The sequence below is a fragment of the Patella vulgata genome, chromosome 3 (genome assembly GCF_932274485.2).
Source record: "Patella vulgata chromosome 3, xgPatVulg1.2, whole genome shotgun sequence".
NCBI classification, from domain to species: Eukaryota; Metazoa; Mollusca; class Gastropoda; family Patellidae; genus Patella; species Patella vulgata.
Genome location: NC_065881.2, coordinates 79356175 through 79381421, shown reverse-complemented (window position 1 = coordinate 79381421; position 25247 = coordinate 79356175). Strand labels below are relative to the sequence as shown.

The following is a 25247-nucleotide window of genomic DNA, read 5'->3' as shown; positions in this document are numbered from 1 at the left end:
GTTCAGAATCCATGAAGATTTTAAATTTGATTTAAGTTCTGAACTGATGGCAGTTTAACGTAGGTTGTGTTATGTTCCCATGAGTTGATATGTGTTCGGTGATTTTAAGCTTATTTTTCATCTTTACATGGGTATAATGCTAAACTTAATTATGTTGTTTTACAAGTTTCCCAAATGAAGCATATGGTTTTTTTTCAATCTTTCTTTAAACATACATTATGCAAGAGCTAAATCTGATTATTGCAAGTCTTTATTTAAGCTTCTGATGTCATAGAAATTAGATCTTTATTTACACAACAAGTACAAAATCAACTCTGTAGACCCACGGATGGCTTGGATTTAAACAGGATTTCATTGATTGATTAAATTTTTAAATGGCGTCGTAAGCGGAGATTAACCGTTACGTTGACGCCATACTCCCGGAAAGTTTAGATCGAGGCTAAATGATAGAGTGTACAAAGCGAGGCCGCTGTTGAGCGAGGCAGCATGTCAGTCAATTTGATTGAAAGTCCGATATATATATACGGCCTTGATATTATGTTTAGTTGTGGTTAAAACGAGAGTTTGGATGTCGGTATTATACGCTCGTTTGTCACTTGCGTTTACAGAAAAATTATGGAAATTGATAATCATGGCAGCTAAAATCACCCCAGTTGAATTGCAGCCCCACTGGATCACTGTTTCCTATTTGTCTGCTTAGAGTACACGCAGGCTAACAAGAAGTCGGCTACAATTATGCCTCATTGATTTGGTCCATTCCTTTCAAACCTTCGCTTGTTATCTATAAATTAAAAGTCTTATTTTAATTTGTAGTAAAAATTGATGTGATACCAATTGAATTGCAACCCCGTCTCGAACCGAATATGCTAACGGTACCACAGCCATTGAAAACGTTACTTGATAATCGAGATTATGTAGGTGAAGTTAACGTCTGTCAATCAAACGATCGGCCATTTCCGGAGACGGTGAAGAGAGTTGACTCCTATTTTTAGTCAAAAATTACAATGTTGATAACTTTGTTCAAATAAAGTAATTTGACTGAAATTTTCAATATATTCATCTTTCATCATCTATTTTGGAACTGTTATAGCAATAATGTATCTTTAATAATTATATAAGTTTTCAATGTGTTTATAAAATATAAAAAAGAATGTGTTTTCTCTATTTGAGTTTCGATTAAATCAACACGTTATCTACCCTAATTGGGTTTATGGTCAAAAGTGAATATATCAGAATTATCTGTATATTATATTCCATGTCGGCAATTAAAATGAAATTTAATATTTAATTTTGCCTCTGTAATCAATGACAAAATCTCAAATTCTGCACACAATTAATAAAGTTAGAATATGCCCGGGCTGATAAAAAGTCAGTAATTAAATCACTTATTGGTCATCGATCGATATCTAGATTATTTCCAGATTGCAAATCCAATATCATTGGTGTTTTTGGTGATCTATCGAAAAATAGGCGAAATGCATCTGCATCTTGGTGATCGGGATACCCCCTACCCCCCCCCCCCCCAAAAAAAAGCCACACAAAAGTTGTTTTTTTTGTAAAATCATTATTTCACAATACCTGAAATTTACAGTGATCGGGACTGGAGATGAACTAGTTTGTTAAATTTCAACACCGATTGGTTGCATATTGCAGAAAAAATTTCATGATAAAACGAAAGTGATTTTCCCTACAATCAAGGGCCATAATTCAGGAAATTACAATTCGATATGCGCAAATATCGAAAGGAACCGAGGTCTTTGGGTTATAAACTTACATTTCAAGTTTCAACAAAATCGGATAAAAATTGTGACCTCTATAGGGTCCACAACCTTGATATACCATATTTTTACGCTATTTGAGAACGAACGGCGACCATTTTGTCTGTTAGTTTTGGGCCGATTTTCACGAAATTCGAACTCAGCCGCCCTTAATTAGGGTTTAACGGTGATACAATAATACGGTTTTTTTTAAATCGGATAAACATTGTGACCTCTATCCACAAGCTAAAAAACACGATTTTTCGTACAATCAGGGGCCATAATTCATGAAGTTACGGTCCGATATGCGCTAATATCGACAGGAACCGAGAGCTTTGGGTTATAAACTTACATGTCAAGTTTCAACAAAATCGGATAAAAATTGTGACCTCTGTAGGGTCCACAACCTTGATATACCACATTTTTACGCTATTTGAGAACGAAGGGCGGCCATTTTGTCTGTCAGTTTTGGGCTGATTTTCACGAAATTCGAACTCAGTCGTCCTTAGGGTGTAACGGTGATATATTAGTACGGTGTTTTAAATCGGATAAAAATTATGACCGCTATAGGGTGAACAAGCTAAAACGCGATTTTGCGTACAATCAGGTGCCATCATTCAGGAAGTTACGTTCTGATATGCACGAATATCGACAGGAACCGAGATCTTTGGGTTATAAGCATACATTTCAAGTTTAAATCAAATCGGATAAAAATTGTGACCTCTACATTGTTCACTTAAGCTAAAAACGTGATTTTTCGTACAATCAGGGGCCATAATCCATGAAGTTACAGTCCGATACATGCCAATATCTAAAGGAACCGAGATCTTAGGGTGATAAACCTATATTTCAAGTTTCATTGGAATCGGATAAAAATTGTGACCTGTAGACTCTTCACAAACAGTTGTGGACGGACAGGGGTGACGACAATATACCTGCACATGAAAATGTGGGCGTATAAAAAAGGAAGTATCCACCTCCGTCTAGTACACAAGAAAATGTAGGTACGATTTTAGCATTGAATTGGTCGTCAAGACTAAACAATAACAAACAGAATTTCATTACGATTACACACATACATACGTTTACTTTTATAATTATACAGGGCCAAACCTATGGAAGACGAAATGAGACAATATTCGTGATTTGTGTTTCTACATTCCAGTTTCAACATTTTATATAATTCAATATAATTTCTTAATTTTGCTCGACAAAGAAATAAATTTATTGGTTTCTGAAAGTGTCTTTTAACAAATCTTGAATTTGGAACTCTTATGAAAATATTTTCTGCGTTTCAAAGGGTCTTAAAGTTAAAATCTTGAAATGAAAATGTCCAGAAAATATAATGAATTAACAATATCATTACACCAGAGGGCGTTAGTGACTTTTTCGTAACTATGGATGTTTGTAACATGTAGGGCAACATTTCCCATGACATATGCTTTCAGATTGTAGACTAGTAGCTAGGGGGGTTGGATGGCTGAATGGTTAGCGTGCGCGCGCTGTATCATAAAGCCTGTCATTGAGTTAACTGGTGTGGTTTCGAATCCCCGGTTGTGCGTGGCAAGGAGTAGGGTCGCCTGTCCAACCTCGTGGGTTTTCTCCGGGTCCTCCGGTTTCCTCGCACTGCTAAAGACCCCTACGCGCAAGCGAATTATTGAAATAAAATTAAACCATATGTTAGTCCTGAAATGACCTAATTTGTGTCGAGTGGACGTTAAACCCAATTTCTATATAAAAAAAGAATAGTAGCTGAACAAACGTCATGAATGCAGTCATGGGAGAATTTATATCTTCATCTATCACAAGGACACATATTGTTCCACCTAAAGAAACGGGTGTATTATTTTTGGTATGGCGTGGATGACATGATTTATAAGAGAGATATTTTTTGGTATCTATTTCTTTAGAATGCACATCCGTTATAAGGAGTTCTTCGCTTCATTTCACTAGAATGTCCAATAATGTGATTTGCAGATCGTTTGATTCAATTGTGAAAGTGTTATTTAGATCTAAATCAGTCATTATTTAACACAAGGTACAATTTTATGGATACACAATTACTGAGTTTGATACTAAGCGACGTTTCGACGAGGATACTCTCGTCTTTATCAAGCTTAGTATCAAACTCAGTAATTGTGTATCCATAAAATTGTACCTTGTGTTAATATGTTCAATTACTAATTAATGCCAATCAAAGATGATACACAGTCATTATTTGTAGTAAATCTGCAACGTTGCCAATTCGTTCATTCCAAATAGAGAATACATCGTCTAGGAATAGCTTGAATTGATTTTCTAAATGTAATCTGTAATCCACGCCATGTTTAATTTCTATAATTGAGTATAATTTGTCCTCTAGAAATCCCATTCTTAAATTACTTAAGTGTGGTGCTGCCTTGGCACCCATCGCTTTATCAAGAATCCTAATACAAAATTGTTGTTGTGCGGATGAAGTTTTTTCTAATGAGGTAATAGACGTTGGCAGAAATAAGGCTTTGTCAATTAATATCCAAACATTGAGGGCTACTAAAGTAAAGGACAGTTCGGAAAGCAGGTCAATCCTGACACCAAACAACAACCCCAGAATTTTGAAAATGTTCAATTTATTTAGATACAAAAAAATACGCTCCTTGTGACAGATGAATTGTATTTTGGTTAGAAGGCGTTTCAGATTAGGTGACTCTCTTTATGATTTAATAAACTGAACATTGTCAGATTTCGTTGATGCCCGGATTGTCCCGCTCTTATGCATTGTTTTAAATATATATTTGGTCATGGCTGTGACACGGTTCATTAGCCAATCCCCCCTCCTAGTTATTGCGTGGTTGATGACTAATTCATTTATCTTCTTTAAAAGAAACGTGTGTGTTTTAAAGTCTTTTAGCTTGCTTTACCAGGTATTGAATAAACCTAGATGACGAAGCGTGGTCGGAAAGCGCCATCGAGTAGATCTTAGCTTGATTATAGGCGCTATATAAGTTATTATAGTAGTATTAATTATATCCGGAGTTCAGATTTCCACATCAATTATTTGATTATACATTCAAGTTTTATAAACAATTTTAATTGTAAATATGTACATAATCTTGTTTTTCTTTTTGATCTATTTGTAAGTTGTGATTTTTGTTATTAGGTATATAATAGTCTGTGACATTTGTTGGGTTTTTTTCTGTGTACATAAATACTTTATAGATTGCATATAGTTTGTCTCAAACTAGTCACCATAGTTTGCCGTGCCCTTAAACCACATTTCAATTCTTCATTCATTGTTGTGAATATGATTATTGAGACTGACAATGCCTCTGTAACCAGCACCTATCTCCCAGGCTGGTAGGGGCTATGCTAGAAACTGACTTGATTCGCAGTTTTTGGTGGTTCTATGGACAATTGAATATGAAATAAAATGTGCTGAACCTTGTGATTTCCTATTGACCCATGCCAGCCATAATGCCTGTATTTTGGAACTCGACAGAATCACATTACCGGCGAATGGGGGGTTTGCAACTTTCAATAGGTAATTTCGGGAATTACACATGTCAATTTTGTTTTATTTCAATAATTTGCTTGCACGTAGGGACGGCCCGGAGAAAACCGACGAGGTTGGTCGGACAACACTACTCCTTGTCAAGTACAAGCTGGGGGTTGAAGAATCAGTTGACTGACAGGCCTTATGACCAGAAGCACACGCGTTAGCCACTTGTACCATTCAATATTGCAAATCATAGACTGTTGTGAGTTGAGGTAAAAAAAAACCCACCATAGACTAAAATATCTCGTGGACTGGAGTTGCATACAAAATGGTCAATTCACATGTTTACTTGTGAATTCTAACCAACATGCATCCATATTGTATAGCTGATCATGACAATTATGTATACAGTTTGAGTTTAAACCTAGAGCATAAATTTGTGGTTATACTAGCGCTTTAGATATATACATTTATCTGTTAAGTCGTGCGTGTGGTTTTTGAATAAGAGATACCAGGAATCATTCTAAGATGAAATGGGCCTCATCAGTCGTACGCATACGATTTGAGGCAATCTGATTAAAATACAGATCTATATTTCGTTTCGTTTTTTATTGCTTTCGATGGTCTACACTACATGAAGATCTGACTGGTTGTAGCGATAGGTCACGTCAGAGGTCATACGAGAGGCTTTTGACCCTATGCGGTCAGACATTTGATTAACCAATCAGCATTGATGTTACTAGTGGATTACCCACAGTTCCTTGAAAAATACGCCTAAAGCTCGCCGTAACAGACCGTACACCATTCAGAACACGTCAATGATAACAACTCTACCAGATCCTAGTGTAGTAAAGACAAGTAAAACGAAATTTTGAACTATATAAACGAAACGAAATAGGATCTGTGTTTTTAATCAGATTTGATTTGAGGGTACTTTCTTATAATTAATTTGACAGTTTTAAGGTAAATATATCGGGTGAAATTTGAGGATCATGCGTATCTGTGTTATTGTATTCAATACCAAGATTTAACCTAATTACTATTTTCAACACATCCATTATTTTTTATATAGCTGACGTCATAGCTTGGTATTATTTATCGTAACAGTTATTGTGTGAGAGAGAAATGGGGTTTAACGTCCACTCGACACACACTGGTTCATTTCGAGACTAGTTCATGGGAGGATACCGGGGGACCTTGGGAAAACCCACGAGGTTAGACATGCGACCCTACTCCTTGTCACGTACAACTGGGGAATCGAAACCACGTCAGTTGACTCAATGACAGACCTTATGACAGAACGTGCACGCGCTAACTATTCGGTCATCCACCCTTTCTCCCAGTTTTTTATGTGACTGGCGTGCAATATTCTGTATAGTGATATGGGTCTATTCATCAAAAAGGATGTTTCTTTCTTGTCCTGTTTCAATGCGGCTTTCATTGCTATTTATTAAACTTCCATACAATCTTAGGTGACTATCAAATAGTTTCTGTTTATGTATGTAAGTTTATTACTAAAGGTGAGATCAGGCCATGAGAATAGTATTTAGCGAATCGTTGAATTTGTTTACAGGATTGTCACTATAAGGCGTGGGCACTTTTCTCTTCTTTTACGCAATAAATGATTCACGTTTGAAAAATGCTCTCATCAAAATCCGGCAAATTGAAAAATATGATAGGTCTGTTCAATGGTAGATTAAACATGTATTATGCAAGAGCTAAATCTGTCTATTTCAGGTCTTTCTTTAGGCCTGAAATGTTATCTAAATTATTAATTAGACATTAATTAACCTATCCAGACCATAATCAATTCTAGATGACATCGCTAGCCTGCGATCTTTAGTGGATTATGAGCCGATTTACTGCATAACTTTCCTTTACGATTTAACGATAAAATTGATAATCGAGAATATGTTGTTTATCTTACTGACTTTAGTAATGATGATCAAGGCTAGCCGGAAATTTCAACCGCTTAGTTATCTGTTCATAGTGGATCGATTTGAATGAAATTTTCAGCAAATGGTCTTTACATTATTTAGTTTTTAACTATCATACTGAGAACTGCCAACTCGTTATCGAATCTCCAATAATGTATCTTTAATTCCACAAAGGTGTTTTCAAATTATCAACTCAGTGAATTTCATGTATAACGATTAAAAATCGATAATTGAAGCAGCACAAAAGAAACATTGTTGCCCTCTATTCTATGAAGTGGCCATTTTAGCACAATTTCTCTTATTGTCTAGCTTAAAGTAGCGAAGTTTCTAACTCAATATCATTTAAAGTGTTACACTTTCAAATCAATTCAAATCAACATTGATGTTGTGATCTTACCAGGAAAGAGTAGGCTTCTGATATCCAATATTTAAGACAAAATAAACATTTTACCATAGGTACAATCGTGTACCATAGTGCGTTTCAGTGTCATTTGTAACAAGTGACCAGACAGAACGAGGCTAGACATATTCCACAACTCATGTCAAACGGTGACGCTATATATTATCTGGAGAGCATGGCAAATAGACTGGAATAACCAGACGCCAGAAATTGCTATTCGGTTGAGACTCATGCCGTATTTCGCTGGATATAACTGATTTGAAATTAGAGTCAAAATGGAAACAATTGAATGTAAATCAGTTTATATACAATTACATTATTATATGCGTTGCGACCCATTTGGGTCAATTTCCAGGTCCCAAATATTAGCGATTTAGCTCCTTTAAAATTAAGGAAGAAATGAAATGAAATGGGCTTTAACGGGCTTGTTCCTGTTATTTAAATATTTTTAAAGTAGATCGTGGCATTTGTCGTCTAAGCTTCAATTACAGGGATTATTGCCCACTAAACTTACAAAAACCTTTAAAAAATGTTATGGCCGTCATATTGATTTGATTAGTAAATATAGCATGTCTCTTTAGGTTATTGTTCTAGATCTATTTAATTGACGCGTATACTGCCTGATTATGTCTACTACATCTGTTAACACTGTTCATCATGCGCATATTGCATTCGGAAAGTCCATTTGTCAATTACGCTATTTTATCGAGATTTCGTCTAATGATTTGGATGCCGCTATGGCGGGTGTGGCGCCAGGCAGGGTAAACTTACTCTTCCGGACACCCGTTACCACTGTTTGTCGTGTATTTTGTACACGGTGAACAGTGCATTTGATGATTACACTATTTTGTCTATACCGTTTTTATAGGACTTTGAATTTTGTCTAATAGTTTGGATTGTTCTTACTTGGTTTTATTTGATTTATATCTTGGTTAAGGGCTACCCCAATTAAGCCATTTTGGTTTAATATATGGGAATAAATGTGTCTCAAAATTCGGGAAGCAAGTTAATTGTAGTTATCTCCCTTCTGAGTGCCCCCCTAAATAGTAAACGTTTTATTAATCTGTGAATTGTATTGGATTACCCAATATTTGCAGTTCCTACGGATGCGGGTTCACGAAGGCTTCTAACAGTAACAATATCGCTATGATCTATAAAAGGTAGTGTTGGGCAAACCAGCATGTCGTCTGTTGGCAATGACAAGCAACTACAACTTCAACGTTCACATTTCGGCTTTTAGTGCACACATCGATCAACTTTGGTATCGTAACGCAAAAACACAATTCCAATCCACAAACTAGGCATAGAAACGGAAACTGATCAGTTAAGAGTATTTTGTCAGTTCAGACAAACATCATGCACTCCTAATTGCTACATCTGTGAAGCAGATTCACGATTAAAATACCGCTCCCTCATATTACAATATATAATTTGAGAAAAGAAAACGTTAACGAACAGATAAAGTATGAATTGAATATAGTAATATAACGAGTATGTATCAGTCATAAGCATGTACCTCGATGTTCATAACAAATTTAAGGTATATTCAGCTCGGAGGAGTTACTTCCCTTTACCAAAATGCCAGCTTCCTCAAACCCATGCCGCCAAAAAATACAAAGAATTGAATGCAAGTATTTTTTTTGTGCATTGTTTAAATAATAAAACTTTTGCATTGTTTAAATAATAAAACCTTTGCTTCAAATTAGTTGTGAAGCATTGGGTTCACACGAAGATGATCACTGCTAATATTCAGCGTTTCAGAGCCTTCCGTACAGGATTTATTATACATTTTGTGTGAAGCATTCGGGGATCATGAGAGAGAGGACAAACATTATCGATATGCAGCGTTCAGTGGCCGTTCCCGAGCTCCGCAGACCTAAGAACGCGATAGATCCTACCATTCTCTGACATGTTGTTTTTATATTCGATCTAAAGCATTGGAAAAATGAAAGCCCTATCTTATGCGAAATATGGGCGTCTGTTGTATGACAACCACTTGCTCATAGACGATACGTCTACTGACTAACATTTACTGTAAACGAAAGGCTTATAAATTTTGCTAGGGAGAGAGAGAGAAATGGGGTTTAACGTCCACTCGACACAAATTAGGTAATTTCGGGACTAACATATGGTTTAATTTTATTTACATAATTCGCTTGCGTGTAGGGGTCTTTAGCAGTGGGAGGAAACCGGAGGACCCGGAGAAAACCCACGAGGTTGGACAGGCGACCCTACTCCTTGCCACGTACAACCAGGGATTCGAAACCACGCCAGTCGACTCAGTGACAGACTTTATGATACAGCGCGTGCACGCTAACCATTCAGCCATCCAACCCCCCAATTTTGCTAGGACAGCGGTGCTACGGCCTACTCTTATATCGAATTCCAACTGCCAGTGGATTTTTAGGTGCACACCAATGTGCTCACGGCACCTCGGTTTTTCGTTCCGCCCGAACGATTAGACAGCTGTCCTTATCAGACCCTCCGTCTTGCACCACAAATGTACAAATTCATCAATTGTCGACGGGGGGGTGCAGGCAATAAACAAATATGACTTTGGGAAATGACATAAGAGAATGACCCCACAGTCCATAGATTCGTTGTTTGACCTGACGTTAAAAAGAAAATCCAGATGGCTGTTTCTGACTGGGCTATATTTCAGTGGCGATGTGTGACTACGATAGACGCTACGGTTTGAACATTCTTTTCTGATTTGGTGTGAATCATTGAGGTCATAAGAGGACAAACCCTACCCATTGTCAGCGCTCCGTGGCTTTTTGTACGTACCCAAGAACCCTGTAAACGCGATAAAGGCTACACTTTTAACGGATATTTTCAAATATTTCAAAATCGAACTCATCCAAGATCTTCAGAGCCTTAACAACATTTTTGGGTTTTATCTGAATCGGACAAAAAATGTGACCTCTGAAGGTTCCAATAGAGTGACCTCAAACGTCGTACATATTTCACATTGTGCGTAAAATCAAACCTATTCAATTTCTTCTGATCATTAAGTTCCATCTACATCGGCAAACGAATCGTGGTTTCATAGAATATGTATCGCATGTGTTGCCAATACTTGCGTAAAGAGGAAGGTCAAATTTAACGAGATGTAGCAGTCTGATTGCCCCTAAAATCTAATTTATCCTCGATTTTTGTTGATAAACATGTGTTTTAACTTAAATCAAAGTCAAATGAAAAATCTGACATCAAAATTGTCGCCCAATTAGGGGCAATGTTGATAAACATATATTTTATCTTAAATCAATGTCAAATAAAAAATGTGAAACTTAATTTTCGCCCAATTAGGGGCAAAAATCCGGGCAATTACGGTCCGATATGTGTTAAAACAAATTCATCGGGATATAAACATACATGCGCAGTTTAATCAAATTCTGAGTGTGTACACGCATAATACGTCATCGTGAATATGTGGGACTACGATTCCCCGGATGTATGTGGCAAGGAGTGGGGCACTCTGTCCTCCCACTGTTAAACATCCCCACGCGCAAGCGGATTATTGAAATAAAATTGAACCATGTTAGTCCCGAAATGACCTAGTTTGTATCGAGTGGAAGTTAAACCCCATTTCTCCCTCTCTCGCTAGTTTAATTTAAATATATTTTATTGCATCAGTAAAAATAATTAATGATACAATTGGATTAGACAAAAGTTATTAAAAATATTCAGAAATTGTATAAATATAATAGTGCAGTTTACTTGGAGAATTGTGAAATGTAACAAATATAGATCTAATATACATAATAAATAACAGACAAATAAACAAACAGTAATGAACAAGGCGCAAATGAACATACATGTGTCTTACAAATAACATTTAAAACATTTAGTTGCTTTTATATATGAATACATCTTTTTGAATAATGAGTTGTTTTGGTGGTTGGATAAATTGCTGACGGCCCACAATAGGGCGACGTGTTAAAACACGAAATAAAATGAAATAAGGGTTAATTTGCTGTTTTGTTCTGTACTGACTGGTCTTTTAGACAATGAATACAAGTAATTCACGTCGGTATCAATATTATCTCCACTCTTTCGCAATGAAGGTCAATGGAAAAAGGATAGTACCCGATCGAGTCCTATATTTACACAACACGTATTGCGTTGACGACAGGTTAGACGCATGTCTTTATCGTTTAATATTATTAATATTTGATTTAAAGGTGTTCCTTGTCGTATATTATTATCATATTTATCTATAATATTTTATAGATAATACTGTAAGGTATCAACACAACCAGTAAGTGCAGCATATACATTTTAAAAATGGAAAAAAAAAACCCAAATCACAAAATCATCAAATTTGAAAAAGCAAAATGTTTCTAAAATAAATTATGACCCGAACAGTGATTATAGGGCTACGCTGACAAGGCCAAAATCTGCACAAGTAACAAATGTGTGACTTTAATACGGGTCATCCGTATTGCTATTCATACAAAGCATGTGATACTGTTCACGTTAAGGAGTAGCTAAACAACTAAACAACTAGATTGAAGTCAAAAATATTTCGACAAAGCTCTGTCTTTCCAACAGGCGGGTATATGCCAAGCGTGCAAGCATTTATAACTTTACAATATTTATATCCAATTTTCACGTGTAATTTTAAAAGATATACCGGCCTAAATTTTGACTAACAAATGTACAAGCCTATTGCTTGTAAATGTCTTTCACCTTTCTACATTTGCACATATTACAATTGGGTATCAGGGTTTTATAAAATATATCAACTGCATGAAGTCGTAACAATATGCGCAGTGGAATAAGGAACCAAAACCAGACAAAACGCCAAATTACAACAGTTTAGCAATAAAATGAGTAGGTCTAAGCAAGGCTAGCGGCCACCCCTTTAAGAATATGTTATTTGGATCAAATTATCTTTCCGTTGCTGAAAGTATTACCATTTTTAAGACCATACATGATTTTTTTAACCTTTCTCAACGATTCTAAAAATTATTATTTTCAATTCTCATTAAAGTTCCCTAATTTAATAGATATTATACTACAAGTTTTTCATTTTTATATAATATAATTACATGTACTGTAAATATCTTGTATATATGTAAATACTTTATTATTGTAAATTATACTGTATTCAGGGAGAGGGTTTTCACATGTTTGAATAAAATATGTTTAAACAAAAAGAAATATGTAAATATAACCCGAATAATTCAACAGTCAATGTCTAGTGTTTCATATTATGTAGTCATGGCATGAATTCATTAGAAAATAACCCACCGTCACTTTTTGTGTACTGTACTAGGCAGAGGGAGTTAACCCCACTTGTGTATCTTAGGTTAAATAGCAAAAAGAGATTTGACACCGACAATATGTTGATATTTGATTTTTATTAATAATGATTATACGGCGTGCCCCCCCCCCCCCGTCAGTGGACAGAATGGGATAACAAACCGAAGGTCACGTGTACGCATTGGGTGGATGTAAAAGATCCATTGACACTTAGAATTCGATATAAGTGTAGGCCGTAGTGCCTGTCTTCATTAGCCCAGTAGGATCAGAACAGTCGAGCGAAAAATAACACGCATATTTTGCCACATTGTATGTGTATGGTTAGAATTGATCAAATTCACATAAAGTAGCTAAGTATCTAACTCAATATCATCCCCGTCTTCGACATTGAAAACACAAATTATTTGTCAATTTAAATCAACATTGCTGTTGTGATCTTACCGGGAAAAGATGGGCTTTTGGTATCCAGTATAACATTTTACCATCGGTACACGAATCGTGTACTATAATGCGTTTCAGAGTCATTTGTAACAAGGAACTCAAAGAAGGAGGCTAGACATATTCCACTAGTCATGTCAAACGGTGAGCATGCGCAATAAATACTATCGATGTTGACTGGAATAACCAGACATTAGAGATGGCCATTCGATTGAGACTTCTGGTGTATTTCGCCGAACATAACTGATTTGAAATTACAGTAAAAACGGAAACGTTTGAATGTAAATCAATTTATATACAATCATATCACATTATTATATGCGTTGCGACCCATTTGTGTCAATTTCTAGGTCCCAATGTAATTCGCGATTTAGCTCCTTTATAGCATTCGCATGAATTCGAAACTGTGTTACTGTGTTCCTAAGCAGAAGTGTGACGAGCAGACAGACATATTAATATTACTTTGCTTTCTCAGAAAGGCGACGGACTGTGAATCTGTGATAGATAATTTTAAACAAAATGTCCCTTTAAATGCACCTTTTCATCAATACAAAGTTCATCGTATATATATCTGGCTCGTGGTGGTGATCTGAGCTATTCGGCTTGCAAATCTGTTCAAGTGAAGAACCTGCTCTTTTAAATACTATTTATTGCGCAACGATGTTTCTACAAATTGTCTTCGTAGCAGTCGTGGCCTGTAAGTTGTTTGTTCCATATTAATGTTCCTGTTGCTTTTGCTATAATTTCAGTTTATTTTTTTTATTCGGCCGGTGGGTTGGGGGGAGATTTCATTCAAACTTTCAATTTTCAATCTTCAGTTATGGACTTAAATGTATTGACTCTGCAAGAAGGGGTACTGTTGTCAAATTATTTATACATGTGATTTTTAAATTAATTATTCTATTTTTATTTTATTCAATTATCGCCTGGTTGGGTATATCTTTAATTATGTACTTTTAGACATTGTAAAGTTTCTTGTGTAAATATCATTTTTCCAATAAATAAACATCCGATGGGGTTTAACGTTTTATTTTATTTTTTCTGCACCAATGACATTTTGCCGAACAGCAACTGAATTCCATCTTTCAACGTGTACACGCGACCTAGTATTGTGTTTGCCAGCATTATTTAAGCCGTTTCAAAACCTTCGAGAATACCCTGGTTAGGTAAAATGCCTATTTTTTGAAAGTTTGATCTGTCAGTTTTAACTAATATTGCAGTCGATACATGCCAATGGACTTTTAACTTACCCGATTCGCCTTTCTTGAAGAGCAGATTACACTATTAAATTATTGCCGCTCAAAAGGGCGAAGTTAATAATTTCATAACTTAAATTATAATTTATTACTCTTGAAGAGGCAAGAAGAAAGGTTGGTAAAAAAAGAACAATCAAAACAACTTGATCATGGTACAAAATGGCAGCGTTAGTCGTTGACCTTGGTGAACTTTGGGCCTCACGGAGTAGAAGGCGAATTTTGGTTTAAAATTAAATGAATTGATACTTTCTATGCACGTTGTCTTGACGGACAATAGGGCCTGTCCGAGTAAATTCATACCGGGCCCACTCGAACGAAATACAATAGCCAGTGGAAACGCGTTTAGCGAGCCAGAATGGGATTTCCTGGAGCCGTCCTCCTGACCTGGAATGGATATTTGCAAATTAGGCGTACTGGTGTAGGGGCGAGGGGTCTGACCTAGGTTTAAATACGTTATAAGAAGAAATAATCCCTCTCCACGTTCTCCCACTAGTCGAATCAAATATTTCAGGTCGATTCCTAGTGACCAGCTAATTCCCACCGGGGAGGGGGGCGAAAATTTTCGCGGCGCATGTGTACAAATATATTTTTTTCTCCTGGTCACTTACTCGTATTGGACTCTCTAGTGGGTGTTTCGGGAAAAAATGAGGGGAGAGGGGCATTCCCAAATTAAAATAAACAATTCAAACAACTTTTTTTTCTTGACCCTTAGGCCATGTCTCCCCGGTGTTTTTTCCAACGGACTCTTTGGTTTAGGCGATCAAAATGATCTCGTACAATAACTTAATTTCCTTTTGCAAGAATTACTGCTTTACATGACGACTGGGTGACGTTTGATGGCAAAGATATTCAATTTAGGCTGGTCAGACTGCATACAAAGTGAGAGCTGGGTGAAATTTAAATTATTCTAATAAATCTTTAAAATAATATGACAATTATCTCGACAGCCCTTTCCCCTGGGATAGTGGACAAGACAACATCGATACATTTAATTATTAGAGAGTCACAGACATCTGCCGACGCGACTTCGACCAAGTTAAATAGGAAAAATAAGTATTTAAAGTAGCCAAGTCTCTAACTCAAAACCATCCAAAGCCTTCGACATTGAAAACACGAATTATTTTTCAATTTAAATCAACATTGGTGTTGTGATCTTATCGGGAAAAGATGGACTTCTGATATCCAATATTTAAAACAAAATAAACATTTTACCATAGGTACACCGTTTCAATGCCATTTATAACAAGGGACTAGAATAACGCGGCTAGGCATATTCCACAAGTCATGGTAAACGGTTACTTCATATTTTTACCCGGAGAGTATGCGCAATAAATACTATCGGTGTAGACTGGAATAACCAGACGCTAGGGATTGCTTTTCCATTGAGACTTTTGGCGTATTTCGCCGAACATAACTGATTAGAAATTACAGAAACGATTGAATGTAAATCATTTTATATATATTCATATTACATTATTATATGTGTTGCGCCCCATTTCTGTCAATTTATAGATCCTAAACATTTTACTATTGGTACACGAATCGTGTATCATGAAGCGTTTCAGCGTTATTTGTAACAAGGGACTCGAAGACGAAGCTAGACATATTCCACAAGTCATGTCAAGCGGTGACCTATATTCTTACCTGGAGAGCATGCACACTAAATACTCTCGGTGTAGACTGAAATAACCAGACGCTAGAAATTCCCATTAGATTGAGACTTCTGGCGGATTTCGCCGAATATAACTGATTAGAAATTACAGCAAAAACAGAAACGAATGAATGTAATACATTCATATTACATTTGTGCCAATTTATCTATTTAACTCCTTCAAAGTAGGATCAATTTAAATAAAATAACAATATTCCGTTTAAAAAATCCACTAAGGAAGAACTCAAACGCATTGATTCGCGCGAAGGCTAATAATAATAAAGATTTGGCAACTAAAAATTAATTGTAAGTCCCAACCTTACAAGTAATTTTGTATAAGTCGAAATGCCATACGGTAATAATTTGTTATCTATATATCTATATATAAATGTCGCAATAGATCTAACAACGTAGCTCTAATCAATGTTTGTGTTAATGTCGTGATTTTAAGCTAAAATTGTCCATAAAATAGATTTGTGAAACGCCACTATTTTAACTTGAAATATTATATTAGTAGATTTTATCTAAAATGCTTAAAATCGTTTTGTGAAACGCATCTACGATTTTAAGGAGATTTAAGTTTTCGTGAAACATGGCTCAGGTTTAACAGATTCAGAGCGAAATATTGACGTAAAAATAAATCATTTCGTTTGCGGTATTCATCTATTAACTGATTTGGCCGAAAAAACGTACTTCTGAATTGACAAAATTTTGAGAAAGGGTATATACAACATTCCTCTATATTTTGGCGTTTAAATTTCATACGTACTTGGACTTTTATTTTGTAGACTCTGTTCAAATGTGGATAGTCCCTTTAATTATTCAATTAAACTTTTCTTGCCGTAGAACTATGTACATTTTTTGGTGTTTGTTTTTAATCGGTTTGTCCGCGATATCTAATGGATTGAGGAATATACGTTACAATAAAATCTGAAAAAATACTACTCGATTCCTCCAATTCTCGAGCTATAGACCAACGTAAATAATAAACAAAATTTTAAAAAATGGCATGTGGTCCTGCAGACCGGATAGACTCGCAACATGATTACCGAGGTGCCCGTTTCGAGCTTAAGTTAGCTGGGGAACTGCGCCGAAACATAACCATGATGGTCTGTAAGAAAATGCCCTTTAGTAAATCCGTATTAGTAAACATATCCATTGATATATTGTCAAAATAGTATGTATAGAGACCTTTTCCGGTGAGAGGAGTATGCCCACGCGGCGGGCGTCCCTATGACAACGTAATAATACACTCTGCTTAGCACACGACAATCGGTACACATTGTGTCATTGGACATTTGGGTTAGTCAAATTAAGGGAAATACTTGGAAATGTCCATGTACATATCGATTTCCACTTAACAGACCACGGTCACTCGTGCGCTATTTCATGTCGAAAATTGGTAAATTTACTAATATTGGACTATTTCAGGTTGTCTTGTTAAGTGTCAGATCGAAACAGACAATTGTGATGGATACAGTGCTGCCATTTCTGCATGTAATACAAACAATGGTCTGGCTACAGATGCGTTGTCTTTTACTGGAATACCTTCATTAGCTTCGGGCGATATATCTGCTACATGTGGGTAGGTACTTTGATGGTTATGGCGAATATCTCCCTTGCGTTTAGTGAATGAATACGCGATCTCAGCCAATTACTGATGTTTTATCTTGTTATCAACGTGCGATTTTAGTAGATTGTGAGTAACGGCACAATTAGAGCTCGTTGACATTTATTCTTTAGTCCCTCCCTCAATGTTAAATGTTATAAACAGGTCTATCAATTAGATTGGGCAGTGGACTTTGTTTTACATTGGGAACACCTAAGATCTATCTATATAATTTGAGCTCATCATATCTGTGTAAATACTGAACGGAAATGAACGATTATCTGACTGATATTCCTATTAAAATATTTCTTGAAACATTGGGGTTGATGAGCGGACAAACCTTTCGTTTGATATTCACATTCTGTGACCTTCCGATCTAGAAGTACACGCGCTTTTCCGTAAACCTTGTATGAGTATGTATATACCTGTATGTAGAATCTGCTGGCTTGCTCGAAACCCTTACCACAAATTATTACTTAATCAGTCTGAGAGATAACGACAGCGGTCCAAGATCAATAGAAACTTAAAGTAAAATGATCATAACTTTTGCTGATCGTCGTTTGAAATGAAATGAAATGAAATGGGGTTTAACGTCCTACTGTTCTGCTCCTAAACTGGGCTAATAAAGACGGGCATACGCCATACATTGTGCTATGAGGGAAATTTTGCCCGGGCAGCGGCGCTACAGCCTACTCTTATATCGAATTCCAACTGCCAAGGGATCTTTTACGTGCACGCCAATGTGTACACGGGACCTCGGGTTCTTCGTCCCATCCGAACGACTAGACAGCTGTCCTTGGCAGGCCCTCCGTCCTGCATCACTGACCAGGGGAAGCCACGCAGGAAAATCTGGTCGTCGTTTGAGATGTACCGAATCGCTAGCAAATTGCGATATTCGCAACATCCTCTGCAAATGACACAGAGAGCTTGCAAGCCACCGTCACCGAATGTGCCTATGTGAATGCAAGCATGGATATCTTCTGCCATTGATATTGTATATTAGTTTTCTAAATTAAATGCTCAGTAATTAATCTGGGTACATTTTATCGTGGATCACGTCGTATGACAATAAGCGGGTTGAACAATCTGAGGTATACAATATTCCGTGTTAGCTGTCCAGTTCACGATATATATAGCAATGGAATACTCAATTCATCCACGACGATCCTTGTATGAAATAAAATGAAAAGAAAGGGGGTTTAGCGTTCTACTGTTCTGCTCCGACTGGGCTAATAAAGACGGGGTTCCTTGTATAAACTCTCATCTTCATTAACCATCTTGTTACAGAAAAATAGGACGCGAGTCGCCGTTTAATTTATGTATTTATATCAACTCATGAAAAATAAGCAGTCTTTAAAATTCAGTAGTTTACAGCTGACAATTTGTAGAAAATCGCATTGAATTGGTTCATGTACACAATAAACAACATAAACTAAAGCCCTACTTTTCCAGGCCGTGTCGATCGTTCGGCAATATTGATAATAGAGTCATTTATCGAATGGAGTGGTGCAATCCCAATTGTGTGTTTGACCCCGAATTGTTTATTTCTAAACTCTCTGATTGATAACCAACCCGAATCTGGGACATCCTTGTGGCTATATTCTATTGCCTATGTATAATCTGTTATGTTTTATTTTTAATTATTAACTATTTGTATATGTACCATTGATTCAGAGATTTGGATGACATATTAAAAGCAGTGAAATGCGTAGCGGATACACACATAGCTTGTGGAACAACTGAAACCAAACAATTGGTAGCCTCTTCAGAACAATATACAGAAGTTCTAAATACTATGTGTTCTCGTAAAAGCGGTGAGTTGTTTTATTGTCCCCCGCCTAATTTTCTGTTAATTACAAGATTCTCTTTCCAATTCTAATACTAATGCAGAGCCCCATTTAAGCTTTTATAAGAAATTGTTTCTGTTTTCAGAGTATGATGGAACATGTGTTAATTATGGCGTCATAGCTAATTGCGCAGCGACCAAACAGACTGAAAATAACCTTACAATAAGCAGCAGTTCTACCTTCGCCGAGTTAACCACTTACTTCTGCAAGTATGTATGATTCATTTTTCTTTCATAGAAACAGTCCATGTCTTTGAATATAGAATCGCGAGAATCAAAATACTGTAAGCTGTCACAGCCCACAGACAAATTGTATCAGTCAACTCTCGTATTTTATAAAATAAATAAAAGATTCTACTCTCAGGTAAAAGTATATAGGAAAATGAGGTTTTTAGAAAGGAAAAACTAATTTCATCTTAGCTAGCGCTTTCACCCACTACGGGGATCATCAGGCTAGCTAGCGCTAGCTAAGATGAAATTAGTTTTTCCTTTCTAAAAACCTCATTTTCCTATATATATATATATATAGAGAGAGAGAGAGAGAGAGAAAGAGAAAGAGAGAGAGGGGGGATAATTACGTTGAAAAAAGAAATAAACATATGTTTATTGCTAACATTTCCAGTTCTCTTGAACCTCTTCAGGTCATATAGATATAATATAATGTAATACATAAGACTGTTCGGTGAGCTGTCCACCCTTGACATGCACAGATGTCACTTGACACTTGACTTGAAGACTTCAATAGGTAACAAAGTATGCAAATGTTATAGAAGTCACATTGTATGAGCGACGATACATATACCCCCAAATTCGCAAATTGACCACAGAATCGTTTGTCGGACCGCTTGTGTGTGGGGGTGGGTGGAAGAAGAAGTAAAAAAAACCACCCACTTTTTGTCCTGCAGTTCTCTATCATGGTGAACGCACTATAACTCCCAATAAGGGCAAGGCTGGGCAAATCAGAGAGAAAGGTATAATATGGAGTGACTTTACGTCAGAGCGTAGTTACGAAACAGGAAAAAAATATCAAATTTATTAACTCCAAATAGTAAAATATAATAAAATATAATATCTAACATTATTAATATATTAGGGCATATATTTTAAAATAAAATTCATTTCTTTACATTCTAATGAATGACTTTTTTTTAAAATTTTCTTTGTAAAGACTAAAAACCTTGAATACGCCTCGTTCTCATTTATCCGAATGGGTACTGACTTGGATTGTTCTGTTTTCCGGGTAACTAATTTGCGGGGGGTGGGGGTGGGGGGTTGGATGGCCAAATGGTTAGCACGTGCACGCTATATCACGAGGCCTGTCATTGAGTCAACTGGCGTGGTTTCGAATCCCAGGTTGTACGTGACAAGGACTAGGGTTGCCTGTCCAACCTCGTGGGTTTTCTCCGGGTCCCCCGGTTTCCTCCCACTGCTAACTGCTAAAGACCCCTTCGCGCAAGCGAATTATTGAAATAAAATTAAAACCATATGTTAGTCCCAAAATGACCTAGTCTGTGTCGAGTGGAAGGTAAACCCCATTTCTCTCTCTCTTTACCTAATTTGCAAACGATGGCGGTTAATTCTAATATTTAGTTGGTCACAAGTTTTCCGAATAAATTGTTTAGAACACTCATTGCATGTTATTAGATATATCACATAATTTGATGTACAATTCATCTTTTTGACTTCTCATGAAATTCTGTATCTGTAGTAATCTGGATTGAATCGCCCTCCATTAAAATATGGGCAAAAATTGCATCGTGAGTCCCCACACTTGGATACTGAAGGGTTTGGAAAATCCGAATCGAATCTTTATTTCGTCAGAATCCTGCGTAAATTTAGAGACTATTTATCAATTTACATTTTTTTCAAAATGTATTTCATTTTCGAACTTTTGATCAGTTCACCCTGATTTAAAAGGAATTAACACATTCATACCCTTTTCTTGCGAAGGTTTTATTACTTTCTTTCTTTTGACTTGTATTTATTGTCACTTTTTAAAGCTTTATTGAATCCGTTAGTAATTAAATTTAAAGGATAATTTTGTCTTATTAAGAAATTTCTTAATTCATGGCGTCTAGAGTATTTAACTTTACTATTAGATATCCTCTTAAAGCCATATTGTAGGGAATATTACAAGTACAAATTAAAATATTAGTGTGTACCGTTTTTTTTATAATATAGGTTGGCTTCAATTTTGCCATCTGTCGAAATTACATCAAGAAAACTTAAAGACTAGATTTGTTCTTTTCGATTGTAAATTCAATACTCTCGGTTAGTGAATTGAGTAAACAATGTAAATCGTTAATTAGCTAAAACAGGATCATTTTGGTTAAATATTATGAAACAATCATCTAAGAATCTATATACATATACAGAAAGTATCTATACCAAGCCTTTACGAATTTTCACAAACTAATCCAATGGGCCAACTTAAGAATAACAATATATGTTTATTGGCTTTGTTTAATTACAGACCCTATGATACAGCGCACGCGTGCTAACCATCCACTATATATGAATTACGTGAGAGATTACTATAAATTAAACTACAAACACTTCTGGAAAGATACAGGTCAAAACAAATTATCCAGAAAATAGTGGTTTTTTTTATAAAAAAAAAAAAAGGAAATCACACTGATCACAAATTTCAGTCATCTTCCAAATACGTCCTCTATTTGCACCATGTCGGAAGTAACCGATGAACGCCGTTATCTCATCACATGGCCATTCAGTTACAGTAATGCTTGTTCTAATGTACTTTTAAGATTTTCTTAATTCTAGGTTCCAAATGGGCGATGCGTGACGATAAGATTGTCCCCACTGAGTCCATGATGTGGTACGTGCAGACACCTTCGGATACCTTTCCATACGATCAACACGATTTCTAAAGCCAGACTGACGCTTGCACGACTTTTGGCCACGATTTTGTCGTGGCAAGTAATGCCATTTTGGGACACGAACTGGGAGGCTCCCGCACTGTTCACGACGAGTTCACGACGAGTTCACGATTGCGTGCCTATCAGTGTCCACGTTGACACGACGAGTTCACGCATAGTTTGCGCATTGTTTACGCACTTCCCGCATTGGCACGACGAGTTCGCGCAATTCGGTCGGTGTCGTGCCGCAGTAGTCGTGAACTGTTCGTGAACTATTCGTGGCAGTTCGTGACAGTCGTGGCATGGCGCGCACTGTCACGTATCCTCCCGCGCATCTTCCCCCATCGTCCCGACGAGTTCACGAACAGTTTGCGCATAGTTCACGACCCGGTCGCTAAATTTTGTCGTGACCAAAATTTTGAACATTTCAAAATTCTCGTCCCGACATGGCACGCAGTCACGACGGGTTTACGCACACTTCGCGCCAGTTTACGACTAGTTTGCGCACTGGCACGACTCGAGTCGTGCCAATGCGTGCCACGTAATCGTGCAAGTGTCAGCCTTGCTTTAGACTGACCAAAATATATAAGACCCGATAGGATCTCCACGATTAACACCATGATTTCAACCGTAGCGCGAAGCGTGATAGTGGGAACCTAGCATAAAACGTAACGAGATGTCCATTGTAAATGCCCACACGACGGGATATTATCACTGGCACGAAACTGATCCTGTGGCCGAGAAGAATCTGTGGTATTGTACAGTCTTGGAAAAGATTGGGGGAGGGGAGGTGGGGGGGGGAGGTACTGATTAATGGATGACAGTATAAAGAAATGTCTGTCGACCAATCTATGAAATGGAGAAAACTACCTACAAAAGACGGATACGAAATGATTTTAATTAGCCTGGTTATCACCCAAATCCAAGAGCAAACCTATAATTTATCATGTCCACTTCACAATTATTTTTCTTTGCAGATTCAACGAGTACTATTCGTCTTGTGCAAGCGCAGATACACAACTAGGATCGTGCACTAAAACCAAGACCAAAGAAATATACTTATCACTTGTAGCTGAACTCAGACCTGGCATATGTGGAGCTTCATCCATAGTTTCTTCAGTTCTTTTACTGGTTGTTTCTCTTCTTGCCGCTTTCTTTAATTAAATCTGATTAACTAGAGCTACGGCGATCTTATCTGCTGGTTATTTGCCGTCCTCTCACATTCTCTGCTGAGATGTAATTGTAAAAAAAACAAGCTCTTCTATCGTGTTTTCTGTAGGTTTTTTTTATGATATCCCCATGCACTTGACTACATATTACGCCAAAGCTGCTTTATCGGCAATCAATTCGATATGATGATTGTTCAGAATCCATGAAGATTTTAAATTTGATTTTAAGTTCTGAACTGATGGCAGTTTAACGTTGTTTGTGTTATGTTCCCATGAGTTGATATGTGTTCCGTGTTTTTAAGCTTATTTTTCATCTGTAAAGGAGTATAAAGCTAAACTTAATTATGTTGTTTTACTTCGTTATTAAACTTGGTTTCGCTACAAAGACACAGGCTTCCCATTTAAAGGAAAGGTTGTACAATTAAATAAATAATGATGATTTCTCAAATTCCATACTCACGAACTGATTTAAGTTTTTTTTTTAAATTTGAAAATTCTTACGAAGTTTAATGTAATAGACACATTGACAGAAGTATGTCCTTTTATTCTTCGTATTCTGAAACAATGTGTGAATATTTGCGTTTTATTGTCCACAACCAAAATAATTTGGTATTCTGCTTGCAGATGATGCGAAAAAAACTCTACAAAAGAATATATAAGATATGGAACACACAAATTGTTCTTTATTAGTGTTTGAATGTCTATAATTATAAATATATGTGTAGTGACGTTGTCTATATAAGTATTATATTATTATCTATTAACAGATTCTATATAACATCTACATATAAGTATTTGTCTATATATCAGTATTATGTAATCTATTAACAGGTTCTATATAAAATCGAGCCTAAATTGGGTACGAAATATACTCGATTCCTTTATTCTCAGAAAAGTTTAATATATAATTTTGTCATATTTTTTTTTTTAAATCTTTCTTTAATAATTATATAAGTTTTCAATGTGTTTATAAAATATATAAAAATAATGTTTTCTCTCCATTTGAGTTTCGGTGCTATATATTAAATCTAAATGTTGTCTACCCTAATGTGGTTTATGGTCAAAAGTGAATGTATCAGAATTATCTGTATATTCTAATCCATATTTAGTATTTAATTTTACCTCTGTAATCAATGACAAAATCTCCAAGCGAAATGCATCTTCTTGGTCGTGATACCCACTTCCCCCTCCCCCACGACACCCACCAACAAAAGTCACAAAGAAAGTTTATTTTTTGTAAAACCATTATTTCAACATACCTGAAATTTGGGCATAGTGATCTGGACTGGAGATGAACTAGTTCGTTAAATGTGGTTATTTCAACACCGATTGGCTGTATTACAGAACAAATTTTGGTTTAAATTTTGGGATTAACAAATGGCTCAAACTTCGGGAAGTCAGTTAATTGTAGTTATCTCCCTTCTGAGAAGCTCCCTAAACCGTAAACGTTTTGTTAATCTGTGACTTGTATTGGATTACCCAATTCAGTTCCTAAGGATGCTGGTTCATGAAAGCTGCTAACATCTATAGAAGGTAGTACTGGGCAAACCAGTATGTCGTCTGTTGGC

The 25247-nt window shown here is 36.4% G+C and overlaps 1 long non-coding RNA gene across 1 annotated transcript; it reads left to right on the top strand.

Annotated features, from left to right (window-relative positions):
* The first annotated feature begins 13782 nt into the window (after positions 1-13782).
* On the top strand, positions 13783-24585 carry LOC126814424 (uncharacterized). The gene is made up of 5 exons (XR_007677608.2): positions 13783-13969; positions 17611-17764; positions 19463-19602; positions 19721-19844; positions 23488-24585. It is a non-coding gene; the product is annotated as an uncharacterized LOC126814424 (long non-coding RNA).
* The last annotated feature ends 662 nt before the right edge of the window (positions 24586-25247 follow it).